The following is a 26,735-nucleotide window of genomic DNA, read 5'->3' on the forward strand; positions in this document are numbered from 1 at the left end:
AGAATCCACACGTTCATGTCAGTGACCTCCAGGAATTTGTGAAGGGTGCATTACTGTGCTAATTATCAAGGGGGAAGCAATTTTCCACTACATATATTTGGACTAGAAGTTTCCAGTGAAGAAGAGTAAGTCATGACTCCCCTGAAACTTAGAGCTCCTTTCCAGGACCTAATTATCAGACCATTTACTATAAATAAAAGAACATAATCAATGAAGTGAAGTCTCTGTTCTTTGGAGCATAGTCGCCAACCAGACAAATGGATATGAATTTTCTCTTTAGGCTCTCTTAATAGCGAGACTATTGCTTCACTTCCCTGGGTGATTTTGTGATAATACATAAATGAGAGTTCACAACTATGCTCCCCCTGCCCCATTGGGTGTCATGTTGATTGTTAACAACTGGCAGAATTTGTGTTTCTTCAAATCTGTGGGGTTTTTTTTTGAAACAGCTTAGCTTCTCTTCTTCTCCTTTGCTATGGTATTTTAGTTTCCATTCCAGTGTATTCTTAAATCTCTTGGAAGGTACAAAAAGAAGCATGTCCTGTCTGTAAATGGAGATGAGCTTGCTTCCCCTGTTTGAAGAACATGGGGATTGGCACTGAGATACAATTTACTTAATGAACATTACAGTGAAAATAGTTAATTTACTTTCAGTATTATAAAAATAAGCTTACCCACTGGATATCATCTGATCGTGATTAAATTAGGGAACCCAAAATAGATCTCTAAGGAAGAATCATGCTGTAATTTGTTAAAAGCTTGAATTTTACATGTTTACTCAGAGGACTTTTAAAAATAGTTTGATTTGTACAATTTGGGAAGGAAATGACAAGGATTTCTAAATGGTATTGTTTATAGGAATGAAATGCCATGGAGGGCCATTTCCTAGTACATTAAGTTGAACAAAATGACAATTTTAATTTTCTAAGTGATACTACTTAGTGATTTTCTTATGCTAGTCTTTGAATCAAATGTAAATGTCCTTTAGAATTAGTGTTTCAGGCTTCTTCAGATATATTCCTGAAAGTAGAATCTCTGGCTCAAACAGCAATTCCATTTTTAATTATTTTGAGGAAACTGTATACTGTTTTCCACAGTGACTGTACCAGTCTTCATTCCCACCAGCATTGTACTAGGGTTCCCTTTTCTCCACATCCTCACCAACACTTGTTTATTTCTTTTTGATGATAGCCATTCTAACAGGTGAAAGGTGATACCTCATTGTGGTTTTAATTTGCGTTTCTCGGTTGATAAGTGATGTTGAGCACTTTTCCTATGTTTATTGGCCATCTTTGGAGAGTGTCTATTCAGATCCTTTGCCCATTTTTTAATTGGACTGTTTGGGTTTTTTTTGGTGTTGTATATGTAATTTTTATAATTAATTTTCTTTTATAATAATTTTTATAATTTTTTTCTTTTTGTTTTTTTCCCTCTTCTTTATAATTTTTTGATGTTAACCTTTTATCATATATACTATATCATTGCCAGATATATTCTACCATTCAGTGGGTTGTCTTTTCATTTTGTTGATGGTTTCCATATTTGTTTATTTTTTCTTTTGTTTCCTTTGCCCAAGGAGATATATCACTAAAAATATTACTACAAGAAATGTCCGAGATTTTACTGCCTATATTTTCTTCTAGAATGTTATGGTTTTATACCTAACATTTAAGTCTTCTAGCCATTCTGAGTTTATTCTTGTGTATGATGTAAGGATGTGGCCTAGTTTCATTTTTTGCATCTATCTGTTCAATTTTCGCGACACCATTTATTTGAAAGAATATATGCATCCCTGTGATCATTGCAGCATTAATTACAATAGCCAATATTTTGAAGCAGTCCAAGTGCCCATCAGTAAATGAGTGAGTAGATAAAAAAACTGTGGTACATTTACACAATGGACTACTACTCAGCCGTAAGAAAGAAGGAAATCTTACCTTTTGCAACAGCATGGATGGACCTGGAGAGTATTATGCTAAGTGAAAAAATCCAGAGAAAGACAAATACCATATGATTTAAATCATATGTGGAATGTAATGAAAAAAATAAACAAAATAGAAACAAGCTCATGGATAGAGAGAATAGCTGTCAGAAGGGAGGGGGTCTGGGAGATTGGGTGCAAACAAACAAACAATTAAACAAACAAACAAACAAACAAACAAACAAATAACATTATGGTGATTGCCAGAGGGGAAGCAAAGTAGGGGGAGGTGGAAGAAGACAAAGGGGGGATAAATGGTGGCAGAAAAAGACCTGACTTTGGGTGGTGAGCACACAATGCAGTATGCAGATGATGTGCTATGGAGTTGTCCACTTGAAACCTGCATGGTTTTATTAACCAATGTCACCACAGTAAATTCAATAAAAAAGATCAATGTACCAAATCTGATTTTTCTGCTAGATTTTTATTTCAGATTCTTTCTAATAAGTAGAATAAGTGTGAAAATAATCTATTAATCTCCCTGACATCTATTTCCATAATGTATTTTTCACCCAGCAATAAAGAGGGAGATAATCATGTTCTTAGCAATTTCAACCTCTGGAAAATTGACCAAATTTTTACCTGATAGTTTATTTATCCTACAACTTGTATTGATCTATTACTAAAAGAAAAAGGGTAACAAACAATTTTAATAAAATGAAAAAATCATCTAAAACAAAACCCAAAACCAAAACAAATATAAATGTCCTGTGGCAAATTGCTGGAATCTTTTTGATAGGACACTTAATTACATGGTTCACATCTGTTAAGGGCCATAATCATCTCAATGAATATTTTCTACACTGTTTTGCATGTAAAAGGTGTGCAATAACTCAATTATTATTTTTTATAGTTCAGATTCTTTGACCTAAGAAAAAGTTATATCCAAATGAAATTTGAAGTATTACGACTTTATTAAAAATTGAATAACTTAAAAAAAAGTTCTGAGAAGTTACTTGGGCCCTTCACACCTGTAGCTATTGATACTTCACTTCTGGGGGGTGGGAGACATGGATCAGAGGAATGAATAAAGTGAACTGGAAATTACTGAGGGTTACTACTAAATGAAGACCTAGATTACTTATTTCTTTGATTCTTACAGAGGGACTAACCCAATGTTGTGAATATAGCAAGTTGCTAATACTTTTCTTTTAAAGATTAAAGACAGTAATCTGAGCCTTGCTTTTTAACAAACTGTTACTTTCTTACCTTCACTTACTACATGCCCCAAGTGGTATTATAATATACTGCTCTAGCTCACTTGAATTTTTTGAACCCAGAATAAGACAATATGTAAAAATCTTTGTACGAGACAATTGGAAGTCAGGTGTCATTTTCATTACATGTCTTTTTAAATGAATCGGAATAGATCTGACTGAAAGAGCAAAATGCAAGATATTTAGTTATTCATGTCATTATCACTTTCAAAGATTCAAAAACAAATGAAGTTTTAAGAACCTGGGGACTGTTATTGAACTACTTATTGTTTTTTGTGTATGTGCATTTATTTGCAAAAATTCACGTAAGAGACTTAGTTGGATATTTGGTTAATTTGGTTGTTGATATATAATTTTTGTTTTCAGATAATGTTTTTGAAATGGGTTATTTCTCATTTTCTAGTTTGAAATATTCAAAGCAAAGTGTCATTTGTGATGATACAATGACTCACTAAGCCCATTCCTGCCTTTTCTTTTAATCAAAGAAAACTTAATCAATACTTATAAAATCACATGTTAGTCTAAATCAGCGGTCAAATGACCCTTTCACAGGGGTCGCCTAAGACCATCCTGCATATCAGATATTTACATTACAATTCATAATAGTAGCAACATTACAGTTATGAAGTAGCAACGAAAATAATTTTATGGTTGGGTCACAACATGAGGAACTGTATTTAAAGGGCCAGAAGGTTGAGAACCACTGGTCTAAATTATATTGGCTGTGGAATATTGGAACAAATTCCTGGTGAGTCAGTGCCTTATAAAATTTCTAATAATTTCTTTATAATTCTGATCCCAGTCAAGGTTCTATAACCCTTTCCTTAAAGCAGATCCAAAGTGAAATTCACCCACAAGACTTGCAACCAGGGGAACAATGGTCAGTGGCAGCTCATCTATCTCCAAGGCCCCCTTTCCTCTGACTCTCCAGGGAACTGACAGCAGCCCCACCTTGTCAAACTTCTGTTTCTTCTGCTACCCTAGGCCCTTCTTGTCCCCAACTCTGCTAAATGCATTCTCAAAATCACCTGAACTTGTGTTATGAAAGCTTCCCGACATGATGTCAAGAACTCACATACCACAGGCCTGCCTGAGGCAGACCCACCCCAGCATGGTCCCTTCCCGGTAACAATATGACATTTTAGAATAATCAAGTTAGTCAGCAATGACAGAGAACAGATCTGCGGCTGATTCTGGCAGAAGACGTGGGAGATTGAACTTCTGCTGTGATGGAAATATTTGCACCTTCATTGTTATGACAGTGTTAACCTAAAAATAAAAGGCCAAAATGAGGACAAAAAAAAACAGTGAAATTCAATTTGTATTACCTACACCTATTTTTGTTTCCTATATGGGAGGACAAGAGGAAAGGAAGCAAGAGCAATAGAGATAGAAAACTTTTATGCCTGTCACTTTTTTACTCCAGTATTATCTTACTTTCATAGTCCTCTTCTTCTCTGGGAAAATTCTGAAAATTAATTGCTTTCTCTGGTACTATATACTGAGGAGCAGGGGTGAGCATGAGAAAGTCACCACTAAAATGGCCATTGAAGATAGCCATTCTGACAGGTGTGAGGTGATATCTCGAGGTTTTAATTTGCATTTTCCTGATGATTACTGATGTTGAGATGTTTTCATATGCCTGTTGGCTATCTGTATGTCCTCTTTGGAGGAGTGTCTTATTTCCATCCTCTGCCCATTTTCAAATAAGCTTTTTTATTTTTTGATACTAAGTTGTATGAGTTCCTTATATATTATTGGATGTATCATTGGTAAATATCTTCTTCCTTTCAGTAAGTTGTCTTTTTGTTTTGTCAGTGACTTCCCTTGCTGTGTAGAAACGTTTTAATTTGATGCAGTCTTTTTTGTTGTTGTTGGGTTTTGTTTGCTCAAGGAGACATCCAAAAAATTTTCACAGAGTTTACTGCCCATATTAACTTATAGTAAGTAGTTTTATGGTTTTAGGTCTTACATTTAAATCTTTAATCCATTTTGCATTTATTCATATGTAAGGTATAAGAAAGTGGCCTAGTTTCATTTTTTGCACTTATTTATGCAGTTTTACCAATACCATTTATTGAAGAGACTCTTTACTGTAATATAGGAGGTGGTAACTTTATCACTCTTTAACTGTGATAAATAAATATAGGTTTCCCACATTAATTACCTGAAAATCTTACAGGACAGTGATCAAGAAAATGGCTCTTTAAGATAATTAATTACAATGCTAAAGAAGCAAAACATATGTACATTAAATGATCATTGTATGAGTATAAAGGGTAAGCAAATTAGATTAACTTCTATTATTTGTTTTATCTGTAAATTTTGATAGCTATTTAAGGCCTAAAAGAAATTAAGATGAACCTGCTATAAATTATACAAGATGTCTAACAAGACATTGATATGAACATCAGTTTATAAAATACAGAAGAATCCATTAGAGTAATGTTTCCCAGTGTCTTCTGAGCATCATTTATATCCGCATCACTTGTTTCTGACATTTTATTAAAAATGCAGAATCCTTGGCATTACTCACCCCTATTGAATCAGGAACTCTGGAGCTAACTCATCAGTTACCTGTATTTTTTTTTAATCCTCACCCAAGGATATTTTCCCATTGGTTTTTCAGAGAGAGTGGAAGAGAGAGGGAAAGACAGAGAAAAATATCAATGTGAGAGAAACACATCAATTGGTTGCCTCCTGCATGTGCCCCAACCAGAACCTTGGCTGGTGAGGAGTCTGCAACTGAGGTACATGTACTTGACCAGGACTCTTCGGTCTGTAGGCCGATGCTCTATCCACTGAGACAAACCGGCTAGGGCAGTCACCTGTATTTTTAAACATGTCTTCTGGGCAATTTTTATGTATGCTGAAATTTGGGAAGTTCTCTTCTAAAGCTAGTCAAAACATTTCCCTACCTCCAACTTGAAGTAAGATATAATCTCTAAAGTCCTTGAGCTTGTTTCCTGCAGATAGCATGCAATGGGAGCCTGTTTTTGCACTAGTGTTGTGAACTGTACTATTCTCTGGGTCCCTGTAGCCAATCCACATGAGCCGTGGAAGCTCCAGGCTGATGCCTCCCACCTTGAAGCTGTAAGATGGTAGTATTTCTCAGTGTGTCCTACAGTCACCAGGTTCAAACTCATCCTTGGGCTAGCTAAAAGCAGGTTCTAGGAACACTCCTGAGACCCTCTGGTTTAGGATGTCTAATGATAAGATTGGAATCCATTAAAAAATAAAGTCTGAGCCCTAGCTGGTTTGGCTCAATGGATAGAGTGTCAGCCTGCAGACTGAAGGGTCTTGAGTTCGATTCCGGTCAAGGGCACATGCCTGGGTTGTGGGCTTGATCCCCAGTAGGGGGCATGCAGGAGGCAACCAATCAATGATTCTCTCTCATCATTGATGTTTCTAACTCTCTCTCCCTCTCCCTTCCTCTCTGAAATCAATAAAAATATATTAAAAAATAAACTCTGAAAAGTAACTTTTTATGCATATATTTGATAATAAAAATGTTTCACTAAATCTTTCAATTAATTTCATCCTCATGAATTTCATATATTTTAATATATGAGAGCTACTACCCTTTAATGGCAAAACATGTTTAAGACCAGTCCTAGGATTTGAATCATGACCTCACAGGAATGATCTGTTTTAAACCTTCCTCACCTTTATCTCCTATTCCTCTCCTCATGCTCATTGAAACTATTGCTGCCTGATGGCACTCTGGCGTTTCCACTTGGTACCTTTATATTTGTTGTTTCCTCACTTACCCCTCTTCTTGGTAATGGCATGTTTTATCACACCCTGCATAGCATGTTAAATTTGTGAAGATTTTTCCAGTACCTATAGATACATTTTTTTGGCCATTGTACTTTCACATTATTGCTATACGTTCATAATGACATTTATCAAGTTGTGGTATAATTATGATAATAGTCCAAATTGCTTTCTCTCCATAAACAGTTTCCCCAGAACACGAGCGGGATCTTGCTCCTATTAGTATGCCATGCGGTGGTCAGCACATTACATGGCATGAATACTGGTGACTCCTCTTCCTCCTGTGCTTCTAAATTCAACTTCCCTTGGCTGCATTCAGAAGAAAATATCCCAGAAATGTGACATGCCATTTTGAAACAACTTCTTCCCTCTCTCACAAATGGTTTAGTTAATGATTTTTTTTTGACTAATGGAGAACGCTTATGCTCTATTTTAGGAGTCTATGAAGGAAAAATCACTTCATACATATTCTCTGTTACTCATATTTTAGAGCACATGAAGGGAAAGTCACTTCTTACTTGTTTCTGTTACTCATGTTTTTGTTTCAGGTCTCTGCTTGTAGAAGATTGAGGCCGGTGTTTAGAACATGTTATCCTTGGTTTAGGAAAGACTAAGTGAGGCAAAACACATTGGCCATCGTTCAAGGCATTAGAAGAGATATCAAGAAATCCCCAAACTTCCAATGAATGAGATTCGTTTATAGATACTAAACTTAAAATAACATGTTTATGTTGCTATGCATGCCTGTGATCAATCAGTTTAGTAAATATGTGAGAACAACTAAGAAGAAAAAATGCAGATAAAACATTGCAATTTATATATATTCAAAGCATGTCTGGCCCTGGGTCAAATAACTCAACAACATGTACATTTTTCTAATTTTTACCTGTATATGATGAATTATTTCAGGTGTCTCCCTAATGGGTAATCTCATAAAGAGCCTTCTCAAAGTTCTGTCAGTTATAGCTTATCTCTATGTTAGGAGATGTAGGGTGCTGAGATAAATTCTAGATAGCATATGGAAAAGTACACAGGATTTTCAGTTAGAGACCTCTTGCTTATATTTCATCCCCCCCCCCCCAGTTTCATGCTATGTGAACTTAACTTATCCAAGGCCCCATCTTCTCAGCTATAAACCTTAGACAAATTTTAAAGGTTTCCTTGGAGGGTTGTTTTGTGGATTAAATAATAAGATGCATGTGAACCTTCCCTGTCTGGACTGTGTGAAGCAGACTTAAGGCTGGTTGATCTACAAATTACTATGGGAAGAAGTCATCCTTTCGGATCTATATCTGGAAAAGGACTGGAATCCAATGGCCTTGAGCATTACCTGAGGTTTCTGTGGTAATTTTCTTTCAATTTGGTTATCATCTAGCATGTTATTACTTCTCAAGTACAACCAGTTGTTCAAAAATGTCAAACTTCTTTTAGCTGACCATTACCTGGGAATGAATTATAAGACTTTGTGTTGAAGCAATGTGTATTTCCCATAACACTGAAATGAGCAATTGGAAGAAATCTTGCCTCTGACTCTAATTAAGGATTACTTTGTTTCACAACTGACTCTCACAGTCACAGGAACATTAAATGTAGCTCTTAAAATAGTTAAAGATGTTTAAAGTTAGATTCAAATATCAGCTGTGTCCTTTTAATACTTGATAAATGGTTACACTTTGGAACCACCTATCATTCTTTTTCTAGTTTAATGTATACCTAAGTTATATATATATAGCTTATTATAATCTCTGCTACCCATATGAAAAGAATAGTGAATTAGAGTAAAGGTACTATTTCATGTTTCACTTAGTCTATTTCCCAATCCTTCAATTAATTTGAGACATGATATAAAACTTAAATTCCAGGAGACTTTTGTTTCTGAACAATTTGTTACTTTCTTGGGTCGCCACATAAAATACACTTATGTAAAATAGTTCACTAATGTTTTACTTGTACTTAAGGATTAAAGGGACATATTCTTGGAGCCCAGACAGATTACATCTCTTCTACGTTATTTCCACCATGACTCATAGGATAGTTTTATGAAATTTATCATTGTTTACTCACCATTTATGAGATGGAGAAAGACTTCTATTGGGAGACACCTGTATTTGAACACATGCATATATTAAAGTGGTGTCACAGTAGAATGACTTTTAACTTGGCAAGCTAAGATTTCCCTTAAGTCACACTGTTAGTGACATGTTGTGGGGAAAGCAGTAGTTCAGAGCACAGCATAGAACCAAACTGCCTTGGGTGGATGCCCAGTGCTATCTGTTATTGCCTCTAGATCTTGACAATTCTCTTGGTCTTTCTGACTCTCAAATTTGTCTGTAACATGTAGATAGTAATATTAGTTCCCAATATGTACATAGCACTGAAATGAGACTCTATATGTACAAAACAGTCTAGAAGACTATGTATTAACATGTACAAAATAGTCTGGAAGACTATGAATAAATGTTAGAATTGATCGCACTTGTGCAAAGATCATCCTGGTAACTTCAGACAGCTTTTGGATGGGAAACACACCACAATATCTCATGTTAAAACTGCAGGATGCTTGCAGATTTTTAAAGAGTGCCGGAAAGGAATAAGTCACTGGTGTAGATTGAATATTAGGGCATAAAAAGAAGTATATTTAACAGGAGAAGGTATAGAGAAGAGAAATAAAAACAAGGAGAGTATAGAGGAGAAAATTCGTATGATTCTTGGAAGGAAGTTAAAGGTTCATTTAAGAGTTATGGGGAGTAAATAGTAGGAAGTATACTTAGAGCTGAGTTTAAATCCCCCCCCCCGTTTACATGAAAGGGACTTGAGCGTGGAGAGGAGATCTATCAATGTGGAGTGTGCCCTTCCTTTTCTGATTAGAAGTCAAAGGATCCCTTCTGAAAAGACAGGAGCACACAGAGAAAGGCCCCTGACATTGGGAAGAAAAGTGAAGTCTTCTGACTTCTGCTGGGGGATTTCTGCACACTGTCAGCAGGAAGGGGGTGGGGGGAAGGAGTGTCAGAAGACAGTTTCTCGGAATTTTGTGAGTTTGCCCTAACTTGCCTTGCAGAAAGTCAAGCCCAAATGCTTAAACCTCCTCTAGGTAATTGCAAGTTGGGTGCATTTTAGAAGAAAAGTTGACATTTTAAAAGCAGGAAATCTGATAATTTGACCCAATTTTACAAGGTGAATGAATAATAAACTAGTTGTGCTGTTTTGTGGAAACTCCATTGAAATAGGTCATCTTTATTTCTCTTGGCTACCAGAAGGGACAAACGTATTTATCCGCTAACTTTCTTCTACTGTGCGCATAATTATATGCAGCTCTCCGCTGAGCGGGCCCAAGTCCCCATAGCCCTTCACCATGGTGGGGAGCGGTGTGTAACATTTCTCTAGGAACATATTAGGAAACTAGTTTTCTAAACAAAGGAACAGGTCTCCAAGTCAACTATTATGGTTAACATCAGATTCAGACACGGGAAACAGCTTGATTAGTAAATCCAAATAGAAGTCACCAGTTTCCTAAAAGGAAAATAATTTCTATTCCAATTCACTTAACATTTTTTTTTAAAAAAAAGCCTTGTCAGTTGATTAGTTTATCAATTCAACTATAATATAGCAGAGGCAGTGTTGGGTTCCCAAGTTACATTAAAAAAATACTATAGTCATTGACATTAACTAAGCCAGACTTCTTTTTCCTGCTGCTTCCTTTTTCATGCCTGTTGCAGACACTAAAGGTTTCCTTTAGCTCATTGCACACTAGCCAGGAGCCTCACTCAAAAGCCCTTTGCTCCGTTCAAGTTAATACTCATGCTTTGTGCCATGTTAGCCACTAATCCTATTCCTCAGTGTACACATAGTTGTTTTGTATTGAGATAAATAATCCAATAGAGTAGGGTCTGGCAACAGGTGCTATTCCATATTATTGGCAATACAGGTCATAATGTCTTAACCCAAAGAAATCATTCTAATGATGCATGTTTCATTCTGTAGCAAAGGGATGAAAGGTAACGGCTTAGGCAGGCACACACTTATGATACTCTGAGTTAAAGTTCGGAGTAGTTACCAAGTTATTTATGAGAGAGGCGGAGCCTTGATGGGTAGCGTATGATTTCATTTATAATGAATGTCCAGAAGAGGTAAATCTGTAGGGTCAGAAAATGGATTTGTTGTTGCCCAGGGGAGGGAGGCTAGAGGGACTGAGGGTGACTTAAAGCCTGCAGGGCTTCTTTGAAAGGGATGGAGATGTTCTAAAATTAATTTGGTGTCAATTGCACAACTTTGTAGATACTAACGTTTTGAATTGTGCCCTTTAAATGAGTGAATTGTATGACATATGAATTACATCTCAAATCGGTTAAAAAAGCATACAGATTGCTTGACTTCACTTCCATAGTCTCTGAATTTGTATGTCTGAGGAATCATCTAAGAAACTATATTTCTAATGAATTTCCAGGACTTGCCAATGATGCCCAGGGACCCCTGCATTGGAGATGTATAATCTTAGCTGCCTGTCAGGATCACTGGAGAGCAGGAAAAGAGCTGGGTGCCCAGGATTAAATCAGCATCTCTGAGGGTGAGGCCCCAGTAATTGTTAAGGCTCCCCAGGTAATTCAAACCAGTGGACCATAGAGTTTAGAATCCTGGAAAATTTAACACCAGTAATTATGAGAGATGATGAGCAAAATACATAGGAAGAGAGGTCTGGAGTCTCAGCTCAGAAGTACCTACACCTCACAATATCCCAAATACAAAAGTAGTATAAGTGGAAGCTAAGAAAATAATTCAAACACTGTTTTGACAAATAAGTGGAATTGCCCCTCCAACTCTCACTCAGAGCATTAGCCTATCTCAAAGGCAAATAAAATTCAACACATTCTTAAGGTACCCACTTAAAGGCACTCCAGATTCTTTTCATTGTTGGTTTCTAAGATCATAGGGGCTCTTCTTACGTAAATGTTCCCACACTAGAATAGTGTCTGATTCTGCTATTTGTCTCCTCATCATGTAAACAAATATATTTCTGTTACACTCTTTTAAAAAAACAACAAAAGTTTCAGTAAAAAACTTAAAGCAGTTATAAATATTAGTGACTCTCATGCCCATTATCATAATTTTCTAGATGTTCAACCCAGGTACACAGCACAGATAAAGGTCAGGGACTCGCTTGGCTTGACAGTGGAAGGCCAGCTTAGGCAGGAACACATTCCAAGGACGTGGGGATGAGGCAGGGCTTGGCCCTCAAACCTAGCATGAAGGCACAGTTAAGGCATGACATTCAGACAAACAGACTGGGAGCAAGCAGGCAAGTTAGCTCGGTAACAAAACTAGTGGGTGCAGGCTGATCCATGGGAAGCCCTGCCAAGCCGGAGTCAGTTCTGCAGGTGTGAGGAGTGCATGGGAGGTCAAGTGCTCTGCAGTGTCCCCAGATGGCCCCAAGCTCCCACTTTTGCCATTTCTTCCTAAGGTTGGTCATCTGCCAATTGATATTTTGATTGAAAGAACAAGAAAAAAAAATCATCCTGCCTGTGGAGTTGGCTAATACCCAATTCTTACCTACAGAACTTGAATATCAAATGTTTTCAAGGAGCCGAAACCGGTTTGGCTCAGTGGATAGAGCGTTGGCCTGCGGACTGAAGGGTCCCGGGTTCTATTCCGGTCAAGGGCATGTACCTGGGTTGTGGGCACATCCCCAGTGGGGGTTGTGCAGGAGGCAGCTGATCGATGTTTCTCTCTCATCGATGTTTCTGACTCTCTCTCTCCTTTCCTCTCTGTAAAAAATCAATAAAATATATTTAAAAAAAATGTTTTCAAGGATTCAAATTATTTTGATTCCTGAAATAATTAGGTGAATTACAAATGTAAATGTAATCATAGTCTCAAGATTCAGTTATATCAGCCATTCCCTGGATTTAGGTCTAAACATCAACTTGAAACAAAACAACAATAAAAACCTAAATGTTCTCTTTTTTTCCTCTCCTTCTCATTGAACTTCAACATGTTTACTTTTCATAATGTTCTCTGCTCCCTGCTAGTTCTGGGTTTACCACATAGATCTGTATAATAATGAAATACTGGAAGTGCAATTTAAAAACACTTGGTTAATAGAACAGCAGCTAAATAATAATAATACTTCTGAATATTAAAAATGGGAAAAATCTTGCTGAAATAACACTAGCACATGTATTTGTTAAACTCATCTTAGTTTGGGCCCCTTAAATGTTCCTATTTTGACTGCATTGACATAGCTGGACAAATTGCAGCCAAGAAGTGATACCACAATGTATAGGAAAACTGTTAGTGAATAAAATATTCTAGTCTGGCTGGCATGTCTCAGTGGTTGAGCATTGGCCTGTGAACCAGGAAGTCTGGGTTTGAGTCCCAGTTGGGGCACATGCCTGGGTTATAGGCTCGATCCCCAGAGTGGGGTGTGCAGGAAACAGTCTCCTCATCATTGATGTCTCTCTCTCTTTCTCCCTCTCCCTTCTTCTCTGTAATCAATACAAATATATTTTAAAAAATTCTAAATTGACAAGGTAAAGGACAAGATAAGCACCATTTTATTATAAAAAATAATTTATTATAAAAGTAAATAACTTTAATTTTATGTTTACTTTAAGATAGTAAATGAAAGTGATATATTTAGAATAAAAAAAGTCCTCAAAAGGAAAAAGAAATCATAGGAAGCATCTAATTTGCCAGTATTGCTTGGAAAATTTACTTATATTCTGAATTAGTAGTAAGTGTCCATAAATATTGTATTTTTATTAAATCAAATTTCCTTCTGACCATGAACAGTACTCAGTACCATCCTTAGATCCTGACTATAGTATGTATTCAGCCTGCTGATCTCAGAACCAGAAAAATGTAAAAATATCCTCCCTTGGCATTTTCTCCCCAAAGTTTATTTCTTCTCTCCTCTGCATCCTTCTTATACATATTTTTGTTCTTGGCTTTTTTTCCTGGCAGGCTCCTTTTCCTCACTTTTGCCTTCTCTTGCCCACGGTGAGATCATCGTCTTCCTGAACAAGATGATAATCGTATTTAGATGTGGGATTTGGACAGAAACCTACACTGGAAAAGTCCACAGCATGATGATAGAGAAGAGACATACAGCACAGTTTATTTTCCCTGATGAGCGCTTTGCTCTTCTATTTTTGTCATTTTAGTAATCTGTGATGATAAATAGGGCAATTGTGCTAAAGTCACCACTCCCTGCAAGTACCCTCTGTTCAACCTCACCACCTCCCTCCCTCATCAACTGCTTTTTCCCAAAAGACTCACGAGGGAGTCAGAGCATTTACAAAAACATTATTTAACTTCAGGGGTATAAACGGGATATGTTCAAAAGTTCCTTCCTAATTGCCTCCAAATTTTAAAATGTCACACCTTCACTGCATGCAGTGGTATTACCTAGACTCCAATATTCTATTAGGAAAAAAAAATTAAGAAAACGCTGTGTGAAACTTTCTGTGCAAACGACTACGATGTGCTAAGGATGGATTTTTTGTGAGGTCAGCCTCTAGGAACCACACAGTGTAGATATCATTGAGAGATGTAAAGATGTTCATTTAATGTGAAATATACCCTACACAGTGCCTGGAACACAGTAAATACTCAATAAAATTTTAATTCTTTTTTATTTTCTCCCTCTTCTTTCCCAACCTTAAGTCAGAAATATTGCCCGAATCATGAAAACCAAAATCCAATCATACTACTTTAAATATTTTTCAATGATTTTCACCACCTACAGTTGGAGCTCCCCTCTTTGGCATGCGCTTAATTTTGAACTTCCAAACTTATTCCTAAGATTATTAGGAAATAAAGAAAAGAAAAAGATAAAAACTTGATGAAAAATTGTTTCAGAACATAGGAGGCTTATTATCCTCTCTGAACTTTTATACAATGTTCCTCCTTCCTGGAATGCTCATTCCTTGCCTTTGTGGTCACTACCCTCCCCCACGCCCCCACCTTAGGTTTTTGCTTGGTTAGTTCTTATTCTTCAAGAGCTACATCAAAGTCATTTCCTCAAAAATGCCTTCTCCACAACTCTCCCTCAGACACCTCTCCCTCAATCTGAGTTTGGTACCCCTACCAGGTAGATCTGATCCTACTGTGGTACCACATTTTTGCATATTTTATTGCTGCTCTTGTCTCATTGCTTTCTCATGCTTACAGAGAGGAAGGCGGAGGGAGGGAGGGAGGGAGGGAGAGAGAGAAAGAGAGAGAGAGAGAGAGAGAGAGAGAGAGAGAGAGAGAGAGAGAGAGAAGAGGAGAATTGATGTGAAAGAGAAATGTTGATTGGTTACCTTTTGTAGGTTTCCCAACTGGGGATTGAATGAAACCCAGATATGTGCCCTGATGGGAATTGAACCAGCAACCTTTCGGGGCACAGGATGACACTCAACTAACTGAACCACTTTGGCTGGGTTCATTGCTTTCCTGATGGCCTCCTATGAGTTGAGGATGGAGATGCTGTCCTTTAATGCTATGTCTCCATGTACCTCAGACCTAACTTGTGTTTAAACATTCTTGTTGGCTAGATAGATGCTGACGTGTGTGCTATGGTGGAGGGCTTAAAGAAGAGAGGCTAAACTCAGAAACTATTTCTGAATTAGAACCCATAGAATTATTTTAAATTAAGCTACTTACATGTATCTTTCTTATATGTATATATATTTTCTTTTAACATTTAAAAATTGAGAGGTTATATAGATTTTGTCTCTTGGTGGGAGAGGGGTGATAAAGACAATATAAACAAGAGAAATGATAACCCTTAACTTAATGAAAACAAAGGATAAGGATTAGCATTATGCTTCAGTGAGGTATAGCTGCAATGCCTTTGGCCTTTTAAGCCATTTTTTCCAGCTGAGTGATTCTGAGATACTTTAAATCCATGATCCCATGATAGCACCATTTAGCAGGCTTTTTTTTTTCTTTATAAACTAAGTGACTTACACTTTTCACAGTGCAAAAAAATGAGGTCAGGGATGAATAGTGGGCCCAATTCCTGTGAGATCGGTTCTAATTTGGTCTGTTAGTACCTGACCCTGCTGACTTCTCCATGTTAGTGGTTATGGGAATTGTGTGTAACTTTTATGATAAAAAACAAAACGGTGGTATCATTGAACTAATTAGACAAGAGCACAATTAGAAATGAGAGCGCTTCAGTTTCCTAACAGCTAATGGTAGAAAATGCAGTACAATAAATATACTCCAAGTTTTGATGAACTTTACTTTTGATTAATTACCAGATTTGAATGGCCTTCCATAATGTGACAATTATTCTGTTGATCCACCTAATTAGGGATCATAAGAGTAAAAAGGACTCTTCTTTACTTTTATGAATGAATTTCCCCTTGAGTCATTTAAATTACTCAGAATAATGTTGGCAATGTTACATGTGACTTTCAGTATATATATATTCATGTGAGGCATGTCTACTGTACATTTTTATTTCACTTTTGTTAGATTGAGATGAAGACAATGAAATGCTGGGAAAGAGACAATGATTTCAAACTATATACTACCCCATCAAATGCCCTGCAAAGAGTAGATTTAATTATTTATAGCTATTGATCGAAAATCCATTTGACATCACATTAATTCATCTCGTGCTCATTCCAGCATGAGGTACTATAAAAAAGACTGGCATATTATATTAAAATGTGCAATAGCTGGGAGACCATGCATGAGGAGTGTGTGATATTTCTTAAGCAATTCGATGCTGCATGAGAGATAATTGTACGTGCTAAGACCTCTTTTTACCTCAATAAAATGGCATAAAATAAAACATAGGGGAGAACCACCAATAAACCACGTGTGACAGTCAGGGTCTCTTTCTGTCTGCAAAGGGAAGGAGGGTGGGATGCCACCTTGCCTGGGGAAAAGCATTCTGCAGTGAGGTATGCAAATACCTCTGGGCCTGCAGCCTGTCCTTTCTATTTCTCTCCTTCATTCCTTTTCTTTTTCTATCTTCTGCCTCGTCATATTAGTTGGTGCCATTGTGAAACTTTTCAAATGCTGTACTACAGGGAATGGTAAGATAAGGGCATAATGGTAAAAGAGAGCATAATATTAAATGAAAGTATTTTAGAAACGGAGACACCTATGAATGGATTTAAAATTTAAAAAGAAAATAGCATGTATAGTCTGATTATTATAGTGGGTTTAAAGCTTATTTTCTATAAAGTAAGAATTATCTTGATTAAAGCAGATACGTTTTTCACAGTGGGTATTGCAGTTCTTTAGAAAACTACATGAAGAATTAGAGTTTTGTATAATTTCAAATACTTCATTTGTTTATTTATTTTTAAAAATGTTTTTATTGATTTTTTTTTTGAGAGAGAGAGAAAGGGAGAGAAATATTGGTTGGCACCCAGCCTGAAACCCGGGCATGTGCCCTGACCTGGAATCGAACCAGTGACCTTTTGGTACATAGGACAATGCTCAACCGACTGAGCTACATCAGCCAGGACTTTAAAGACCAGTTAGCCTAGCAGTTTGAACACAATAACATAGTAGTTCAATTTCTGCATCACACCCAGTAAAGTACTTCAGTAAATATTTTTTGATATTAAAAAATGTATAAGTGAAATGCCAGGCTACTTTGAATCACTGATGGAAAGTTTTGAAAGTCTGAGCATCTGGTGAGTCAGTTAAAGGAAAATGTAACCCCCCCCATTTTAAATAGAATATTGACAATTTATATAGACAGCATGGAGCTTAATATACTTCTTTTAATGAACTGGGTTATTAAATTTTGAAAAAGAAAATGTAGTAAACTATGAAAATACAAGAACTTAATATTTTTTGTTCAAAAGCAAAAAACCTATTATGATCAACCTGCAGACATGGCTCATCTTAACTAAGAATTTGGTAAAGCTGTACAATTTTGCAAAAGCTACGTAGCAGGAGTAAAACACTGTACACTGATCAATATAGTACTAGAAATACGATGCTTTCAGTGTACAAAGTTAGAAATCCCAGGACTGCAACATCTGGGATTCTAAATTATGAATAATGAGGAAGGAGTCAATAGAAATTTGTTTCTTTGGGTAAATATTTTTCATTTATACTTCTTTTTTTCTTAAATATATATATTTTTTATTGATTCTTCACAGAAAGGAAGGGAGAGGGACAGAGAGTTAGAAACATCGATGAGAGAGAAAGACCGATCAGCTGCCTCCTGCACACTCCCCACTGGGGATGTGCCCGCAACCAAGGTACATGCCCTTGACCGGAATCGAACCTGGGACTCCCGAGTCTGCAGGCCGATGCTCTATCCACTGAGCCAAACCGGTTAGGGCAATATTTTTCATTTATAAAAATTCACTTTTCTTCCTTCCTCCTGACAATTATCTCCAAGGCCAACATTGTGGACATTGGGAACATGGGTCTCTATGTACCTTAAATTGCAAATGATTTTTTTTTTTCAGTTGTGGGAACATGACCAAAGTAGCAAATGTTTTAAAAATTATACTCCATTTCCAAGTCCCCTGAGCAACAAAGCAGAACAAAGCTTTTGTGCGGGGGATGTTGGCCCTGCCAGGGAGTACCAGGCTTTTTGATGCTCTAGGATGACCTTGTATCTGGTGACCACATCCAGGAAGATGATATCTGAGCTCAGACCTGATTCGCCCCTGACACTTTGTCTCCCCTTTCTCCCTCCCGCAGTTGCCGGAGGAATTATGCGGAAGTCCTGCTCTCCTTATGTCTTGCTGGGTCTTCTGCTTCATCCTGGCCAGCAGTCCAGGTCTTGGGGAGTTGGGACAATGCCTTAGCCCCTCTCTGAACTTCCGGACTTAGAGTTCTGACAGCTGTCACCCATTGGACCCCAAGCTGGCATAAGTTAGTCAGAGTTGTCCTTTCCCTTATAATCTTGCCCCTGGGTGGTGAGAGGGTAGCTGCTCTGACTACCCCTCCCAGCTGATAACTGACAGAGCAAACTTCTTTTTCTTGTTGTCATTCCTGCCTTTTGAGGAGGGGATTTGTCATGGATTTGGACACTGTTTCTGAGCACCACAGCCCTTCTCCTAGAGCACTTGGGTGAATAATCCGCATCCTCTATACTTTTATGGGGCCAGTAGCTAGATATGCGGTTGACTCAGACGGTCCTTCCTTTGATCTTTAGCCCATTAAAATGGATGACAACCAGAATCATGCTTCTCTAGACTTCAAAGCAATGATGAAACAGAATCCTTTGGACTCACAAGTCCCCTTGTCTCCTAGGAAATGAATGTTAATATTTCCTTGTATTGTGAGAATACATAAAAGGCTTCCCCCTTCAGTTGATTCCGAAGGAAGACCTTGAGAAAAGTCCTTGAACGTGGAGTGCTAGATACCCAAGCTGGGTGTGCTGCTGATTGAGCTCGCAGGTCAGTTTTATGTTAGTAAAGCGTCCATCCCTGCCGCCTAGGGCTTCACACACACATGGCAGGTTCTGGAAGTTCTGGAAGTGGCCTGCATGGTGTACACTTGGGCCTGTCCCCTAACACTTATATTTTATATAACTAATGTAGTTCAGATTGTTTTAGAATTATGCATATATGAAAGAAAAGAGTAAATTTGTCTAAGACTGATCTGCAAGCTGGTATCTTCGAAACAGAGTTGCCTCCTACGAAACACCATAGAGGTCAGTTATGACTTCCTGCTGGGAGCACTTGTCGGCCACTGGGCTGGGCCACAACTTCCCAGTCATGCCAGGGCAGGGGTTAGTGCTTTCCTGAGCAGGATGCCTGTGTGATGAATTCTGCTGGATTTCTATGTCTTGCAGCTGCAATTTTTTAAATGTATATTTCTATTGATTTCAGAGAGGAAGGGAGAGGGAGAGAGAGATAGAAACATCAATGATGAGAGAGAATCATTGATTGACTGCCTCCTGGACATCCCCCACTGGGGATTGAGCCCACAACAGGGGCACGTGCCCCTGACTGGAATGAAACCTGGGACCCTTCAGTCTGCAGGTCCACGCTCTATCCACTGAGCCAAACCAGCGAGGGCGCAGCTGCAATTTTAAGGCTTGGATGCCTGACCATATGAAGGACTACACTTAGCCCCACAAACACTAGGTTTGCAGGTTAGGACTGGAAACAAGATTCTGCGATGGCATACAATTATAATTTCTTGGCATACGATTCTTAGAAGCCCCTCAGCACAACACATCTAGGAGGATTCAGATGTCTGGCCCTGTGAGGTGCTATGCACTGCCCCAGGGTGTGATGGCGGGAGGGAGACCGGTGTACTTGCTACACATCCTGAATCCGTGAGCTTTCCCCAGTGAACTCCCCTCCAGCAGGTCAGATCCACACCCTGCTTCACTGATTCCCACTGAGAAAAATACAAATGCCAAAGAGTTTCTCAAAAAGGCAATTTGTTCAATTCATTCTGCAAATGGTTGAGTGTCTGCCCATTGTGCATAGAGAATGTACTGGGATTGTCTTAATGGTAAGAACAGATCCTGCTTTCATTCTTGCAGGGAAGCAGACCTATTCCCTAATCCTGATAATGAAAGATAGATGTAGTAAGAAAAAATATAAAAGGTGTTATGAGAGTTACAGAGGGAAGAAGTATTGCTTTTACTGGCAGTTTCTTGCAAGGCTTTTGATGGCTTTAAAGATAAGTCCAATTTAAGTGTTTAAAAGCCAACTAAATGGCATTCTACCTGGAAGTGGGAAAGCAAAAGGGAATAAAGTGGGAAGAGTTTGGCCAATGCTTATGGGAGGCACAGTGGGAAATTAACTTTGAAAGACAAGTTGTATCAAGACATGGAAGGCTGTGCCTGGCTAAATCACTTACATTTTATTGGAATTAGTCCCCAGGAAGATTAATTTGGCAATGGTGTATAAAATGTTTGGCATAGGAAGATATGTCACAAGGCTGAGAGAATCTAGGTGAAAGGTACTAACTTGCTATGCCCCTTGGTTTGAATAAAGTACAAATCTATATATGTAAAAGGCTAAGTGACTGTCCAACTGCCCGACCAGCCGGTACTTATGACATGCACTGACCACCAGGGGCAGATGCTCAATGCAGGAGCTGCTGAGCTGCAGTGACTTGGCAGCGAAGGTTCTTGGGTGATGCACTCCGGGACCCCTTGGGGGATATCGGAGAGTCGGCCCGATCCCTGCAGGCCAGGCTGAGAGACCCCAACTGCTGGAGGGACCCCGCTCACTCCACAGATGCCCTTTGAGCCACAGCGCTGCCCCAGGTGCGGCCGGCCGGGAAGGGACCATGGGAGGTTGGCTCCAGGGCATGTCCGACCTGTCTCGCCCAATCCCACCCTGCCAGCCACCACCCGGGACTGCCTGCATTAGTCCCTGCACAGGAGCTAGTGCCACAAGTCTGAAGATCCAAGTGTGAGTTTTCTTTCTTTTCCTCCCTCTTCCCCCCCCCACCCACCTCCCCTCAGTACACAGATGCCCTTCGAGCTGTGGCGCCACCCCAGGAATTCTAATTAATTTTTTTTCAATGTGCACAAATCTGTGTACCAGGCCACTAGTCCTATATAATAAAAGCGTAGTATGCAAATTGTCCCCTTGACTGGGAGTTGTCCAGGAGTTTTTCCAGGGGGTGGGGCCAGGTGGAGGAAGGGAGGGAAACCCTGGTGGCAACAGGCAGCCAGGGGAAGGGAGGAAGTAACTGGCTGGCAGCTGCTAGGGACCCTACCAGTGCAGGAATTTTGTGCACTCGGCCTCTAGTAGGGGAATAGAATCTAACCTACAAGGAAGGCTATGAGAGGCACTGTTTGACATACTGAATAAAACAGCATATTATTAAGGTTGAGCAGGACAAGATAATAATGGCCATACTCAGAGCAAGTGCAACAAGGTGTATAAATATATCAAACTTATCAGTGTACATTGGTAAGCTGTCTTGACTTTGTGCTTGTACCACGTAAATTTGTGATTTTGAATATTTATATGAATTAGTGGGTCAGCAAACTAGCTTGAATTCCCCACCAGCCGTAATGCAAAGACATTCATTATAAAACCACACCTGCCTTTGTCATTTTAGTTATTATTTCTAGTCTAAGTGTTTCCAAAAAGGATTTGATGTACTTATGATTAAAGAAAAAAACATTATTAAAGTAAGAATAAAGGGTCAATGAAAGTTAATATGTTTCAGAACAAAATGTGTCCTTGGGATTTCAGGTAGCCAAGACAAATCTTCTTATGATAAATTATAACCCTCAGTAGCAAATTCTTTGGAAATTTTTTTCTGACACTGAGTGCTGTGAAAAATATATTGCTCGTTATAAAAAGGGCATTGAACAAAATGGACATCGTTGCCTGTCAATCAGAGTTTCACAAAAGGCAAAATGGTTCTTCATATAATCACTTCATATAGTAACTTTTCACAAACACCAGGAAAGCCAAGCCAATTACAATTCTATGAAACCACTTCTGTGGTAAATTATAGTAATTAGTCCATGTGCAGATGATCTCATGATATGATCTGGTAAATGCATAAAGTTGAAGGACACGTAGTGCCTCTCAAGATCTGATCCTTACCATCACTTGCTATGCCTGTTGGAAACAAGATATTCAGCCCAATGAATCATCCCTCTGGAAATACACATTTTAATATGCCTCCCAGTGTTGTGGGTGTAGGTAAGTGTGTATTTTCCTCTTCAAAATTTGAGAACTAACGATCTTGAGCAACAACTAAAGAGCTTGTCTCAATCGCTCTTCAATGTGGATTTCCTCAGTTAAGGTTTTTTCCAAAAAATATATTTTATTGATTTTTTACAGAGAGGAAGGGAGAGTGATAGTGAGTTAGAAACATCGATGAGAGAGAAACATCAATCAGTTGCCTCCTGCACACCCCCTACTGGGGACGTGCCCACAACCAAGGTACATGCCCTTGACCAGAATCTAACCTGGGACCCTTGAGTCCTCAGGCTGACGCTCTATCCACTGAGCCAAACCGGTTAGGGCAGTTAAGGTTTTAATAGAAACATGAACCAGTGCCTTCATCACAAGCTAACCTGTTTCTAAAAGTCAGGTCCACTCTATTTTTGACCAAGAGGAGATCTGTAAGCTTTGAATGGCGAAGCTGGCTTTGTGTTCTAAAGAGCTTGCCTTGTATGCTCGCCCCGTTGGGCACCATTTCTCTATAGCCAGCTGGTGTCCTCTGGGGACTTCCCAATGAGCAATACCCCAGCTCGGCATGACAGAAGTAAACAAGATGTGCCTTCCCTCGTACACTTTCAAATTTAATGAACAATTACAAGTATCAAAGTGAAGAAGGAAGAAAACTTAACCTCAGTTATTTGAAAGAAAAAAATCTGTTTCAGATGTAAACCTTTCTATTTTATGACAAGTAACAGCAGTTGCTCAGCCGCGTACACACATTACCAATCCCTTGTAAAAATGTGTAGGTAAATAAAGGAGCCAGGGAAATTTGCATACAGAGGGTTTTCCTCTAATTCTAGCCTCTCCTTAGAGACCGCTGCCCTACTTTCCTACCATGAGTAACAGTCTCCAACCTGGCAGCATCTTTGTATAAAACCCAAAGAGAAAGCAGCCTGGGCCAGATTCCCCGCTGTCTGTATTCAAAAGTTATCAGCTTCCCAGAAGAGTTGAGGGCATTGAATTCCTCCCCCTGGAAGCCATGTTGTGGTATCTGAGGTCAGCTTTAATTTGTTCCTGGCTGCGAAAGGACAAGAGGATTTCATTACACCATCCTTGATTTTACAGACAGAGACATGCAGATGTGTAAAGACTTTTTTTTTCTATAATTGAGGGCAATATTTAGCTTTGCTTATTGTATTTAGGTCAAGTCGATTCCTCATATATCCAGTTAGTGCTCATAATCAATTATTATTTCAATAGAAATATCCTAAAATTTCTGATAAAACTTAGCTCCGATTTAATCTGCTCAGTGATTATGGAAACAAAGATACTTTTGTTTCTTTGTAAGAAAAAATGACTAACTGGTCACAGACCACGATGAGCGTGGGGCTCAGGCAATTTATATATAACTTCTGATTCCATCAAAGACTGCATGTACAATAACTACATTCTGTTTCTCTAGGGGTAACACAAAAATAACATTTTGGTGCTTTAAAATAGTTGTTGAAGCGCCAATGAATAAATAACCCCTTTGGCATGGGTAGTATCAGGCTCAATAAATGTGAAGTAGCATTTTCCTTTCATAGATTGTACATTTGTCAGATATATCATCTCTCATATCTTTACATGTCAGTAACAATTGAATGTAAGGCATTTTTACATTATTCGTAAATGATGCAATATTCTTTTATTCTTTCTTTCTTTTAGAATTTTGGGAGCTGTCATTTATTTTCTAGGGTATTTCTTCTAACACCCTCCCTGTTTCTCATATCTTTTTTTTAAATATATATTTTATTGATTTTTTACAGAGAGGAAGGGAGAGGGATAGAGAGTTAGAAACATCGATGAGAGAGAAACATTGATCAGCTGCCTCCTGCACACCCCCTACTGGGGATGCGCCCACAACCAAGGTACATGCCCTTGACCAGAATCGAACCTGGGACCTTTTAGTCCAAAGGCCGACGCTCTATCCACTGAGCCAAACCAGTTACGGCTCTCATATCTTTTTATGTTAGTACAGAACTTTAGAATGTATGCGCCTGACTTAAGTTGTGCTGTCTCTGTTTTAAAGTTTTAATTAATGTTGCGATCATTTATATCCATACGTTCTTGTCTAGCATAAAGACATTAATGCTCAGATTAAACAGACAAGCAAGACATCGATGGTAGGATCTGTAAACAATTTAACAAACCCAATTTAACATAGAATAGATTACATTTCAAGTCAGATATGCCAGCAGGCATCAGGCACTTGGACCAGTGGGAAATGCATTTGCTCATGGCATTTTGCCTCAATCAAAGCGATATTCCTTAGGTTATCTCATTTGATCCTCTCGATATTAAAAAACACACATGGCCAATAAAATTGCTCTGAAAGCATAAAGCATAGGATATTTAAGGATCCCGGTGGACAAACTAGCAGTTAAGAGCTCAGGGCCAGCAAGTTGGACCTGAGCTGCAACTTATTAGCTGTGTGACCTTGAGGAAAGTTAACTATTTACTCCTTACGTTGCCATTTATTGATAAAATTTGGGGTTAAGGTGTGAGGAGTAAGTGAGATGTTCTATGTACTTTTATAAATAAAGACAGGATTTAGATTGAAAACAAGGGAAAGGATAGAATTATTGGCTCATACAAGGTGTAGAGCTGGCCTAATGGAGTACTAGAATCAAGGACCACTTACATGCCTAAACCCTACAGCACTCCCTCTCTCCATTTCTTGTCCCCGCTTCTCTCTTTGTGTTTATGTCTTCATGAGGTGAAGCTTCTAGGCATTTGCATCCCCAAGGATCACATTTTTACAGTTTCATTGTCAGGAAGGATAAAGTCCTTTCTTCTATGTCCCGATTGGGAAATACTAGAGAGTGTTTTGATTGCTTGTATCCTTTGCCAATTTCTGAAGTGTGTGTGTGTGTGTGTGTGTGTGTGTGTGTGTGTGTGTGTGTGTGGTGATGTACACTACCCAACTTGGCTTTGCATAACTCAGTGACCATGCCTTTTGGTAGCATGCCCACGTTCTAAGACTGGCACTCCTAGCACAACCACACAATTAGAAAAACATTTTGCAAAGGGAGGTGGGGAGAGGTCGACCTAAAATTTGATGAAAATGAAGCAGTAACAACCAGTACAGTAAGCGAAGGGATAGTGCCTGGCGTACAGAAGCACTCCACACACAATGGGCTGCTTTTATTACTTAGTTGTTGTTATTGTTAGTAGTAGAACTGCCTTCTGTGTCCTGCCTGAAATGTATCCAGTGTCCTTTCTACCATAGCCTCAGATCCAAGAAAAAGTGACTGCCAACAACGGGCAAAATTGCCAAGTAGGTAAACTATCTTCTCCAGTTTCTCTTTGTTATCTCTCTGCCAAGGGTCACTCACCAGGCGTGCTCGCCTTTAAATATCTCAGACTTCAAAATTACTTCTCCCACCATCATAGGGATGGAACAACTCACATTTAAATATGATCGATCTCACTCGCCCTCAGTGATTACTTTCTATTCAAGAGAAATTTATAAATCCTGCAGAATCTTTGGCTAAGAATATATTTCTGAATTTGAAAGGTCAACAGTGAGCATGGTGATTGTCCAAGTTTTTTGCCTACTATGGCCACTGCCTCCTCCCCATGACACAGACATTTCCTCACATTTGTTCTTCCTGCCCCTGGTCTCCTTCCACTACACAACCAAGGACCAGTACCATAACCACGTATTTTATGAAAGACTAGAGGCCCGGTGAACGACATTCGTGCACTTGGGGTGGGGGGTCCCTCAGCATGGCCTGCGCCCTCTCGCAGTCCGGGACTCCTTGGGGGATGTCCACAGTCAGACATCCCTCTTGCAGTCTGGGGCTCTCGCAGTCTGGGACCCCTCGCTCCTAACCTTCTAAACTTCTATTATTTTTAATTGACGATTAGATGCTTCAGAGATCTCTAACCACTGGGATCCCAGGCCTGGCTTTGGATAAAAATAGGATATGCAGGAGGACCAGAAAGATAATCAACTATCTCTGACTCAAAGATGAATATTTATCAAATGCTCTTTATATGGAAATTACCAGTGTTAGGTCTAGAGAGGATTAGCCCTGACAAGGGAAGGTTTCAGGCCCCAGAGGACAAAAGCAGCCATTCCTTATTTCCATGAATTTTTCTATGTGTGGTATCCTTGTCCAAGTCTTTTGGCTCCCTTGATATTTATACAGA

The 26,735-nt window shown here is 38.8% G+C and overlaps 1 pseudogene; it reads right to left on the bottom strand.

The window, feature by feature from the left end:
• LOC111825162 overlaps nucleotides 1-14,075 on the bottom strand; it is a 41,671-nt pseudogene extending 27,596 nt beyond the window's left edge.
• Nucleotides 14,076-26,735: the final 12,660 nt, after the last annotated feature.

The sequence above is a fragment of the Myotis lucifugus genome, unplaced genomic scaffold (assembly GCF_000147115.1).
Source record: "Myotis lucifugus unplaced genomic scaffold, Myoluc2.0 scaffold_15, whole genome shotgun sequence".
In the NCBI taxonomy this organism is placed as follows: domain Eukaryota; kingdom Metazoa; phylum Chordata; class Mammalia; order Chiroptera; family Vespertilionidae; genus Myotis; species Myotis lucifugus.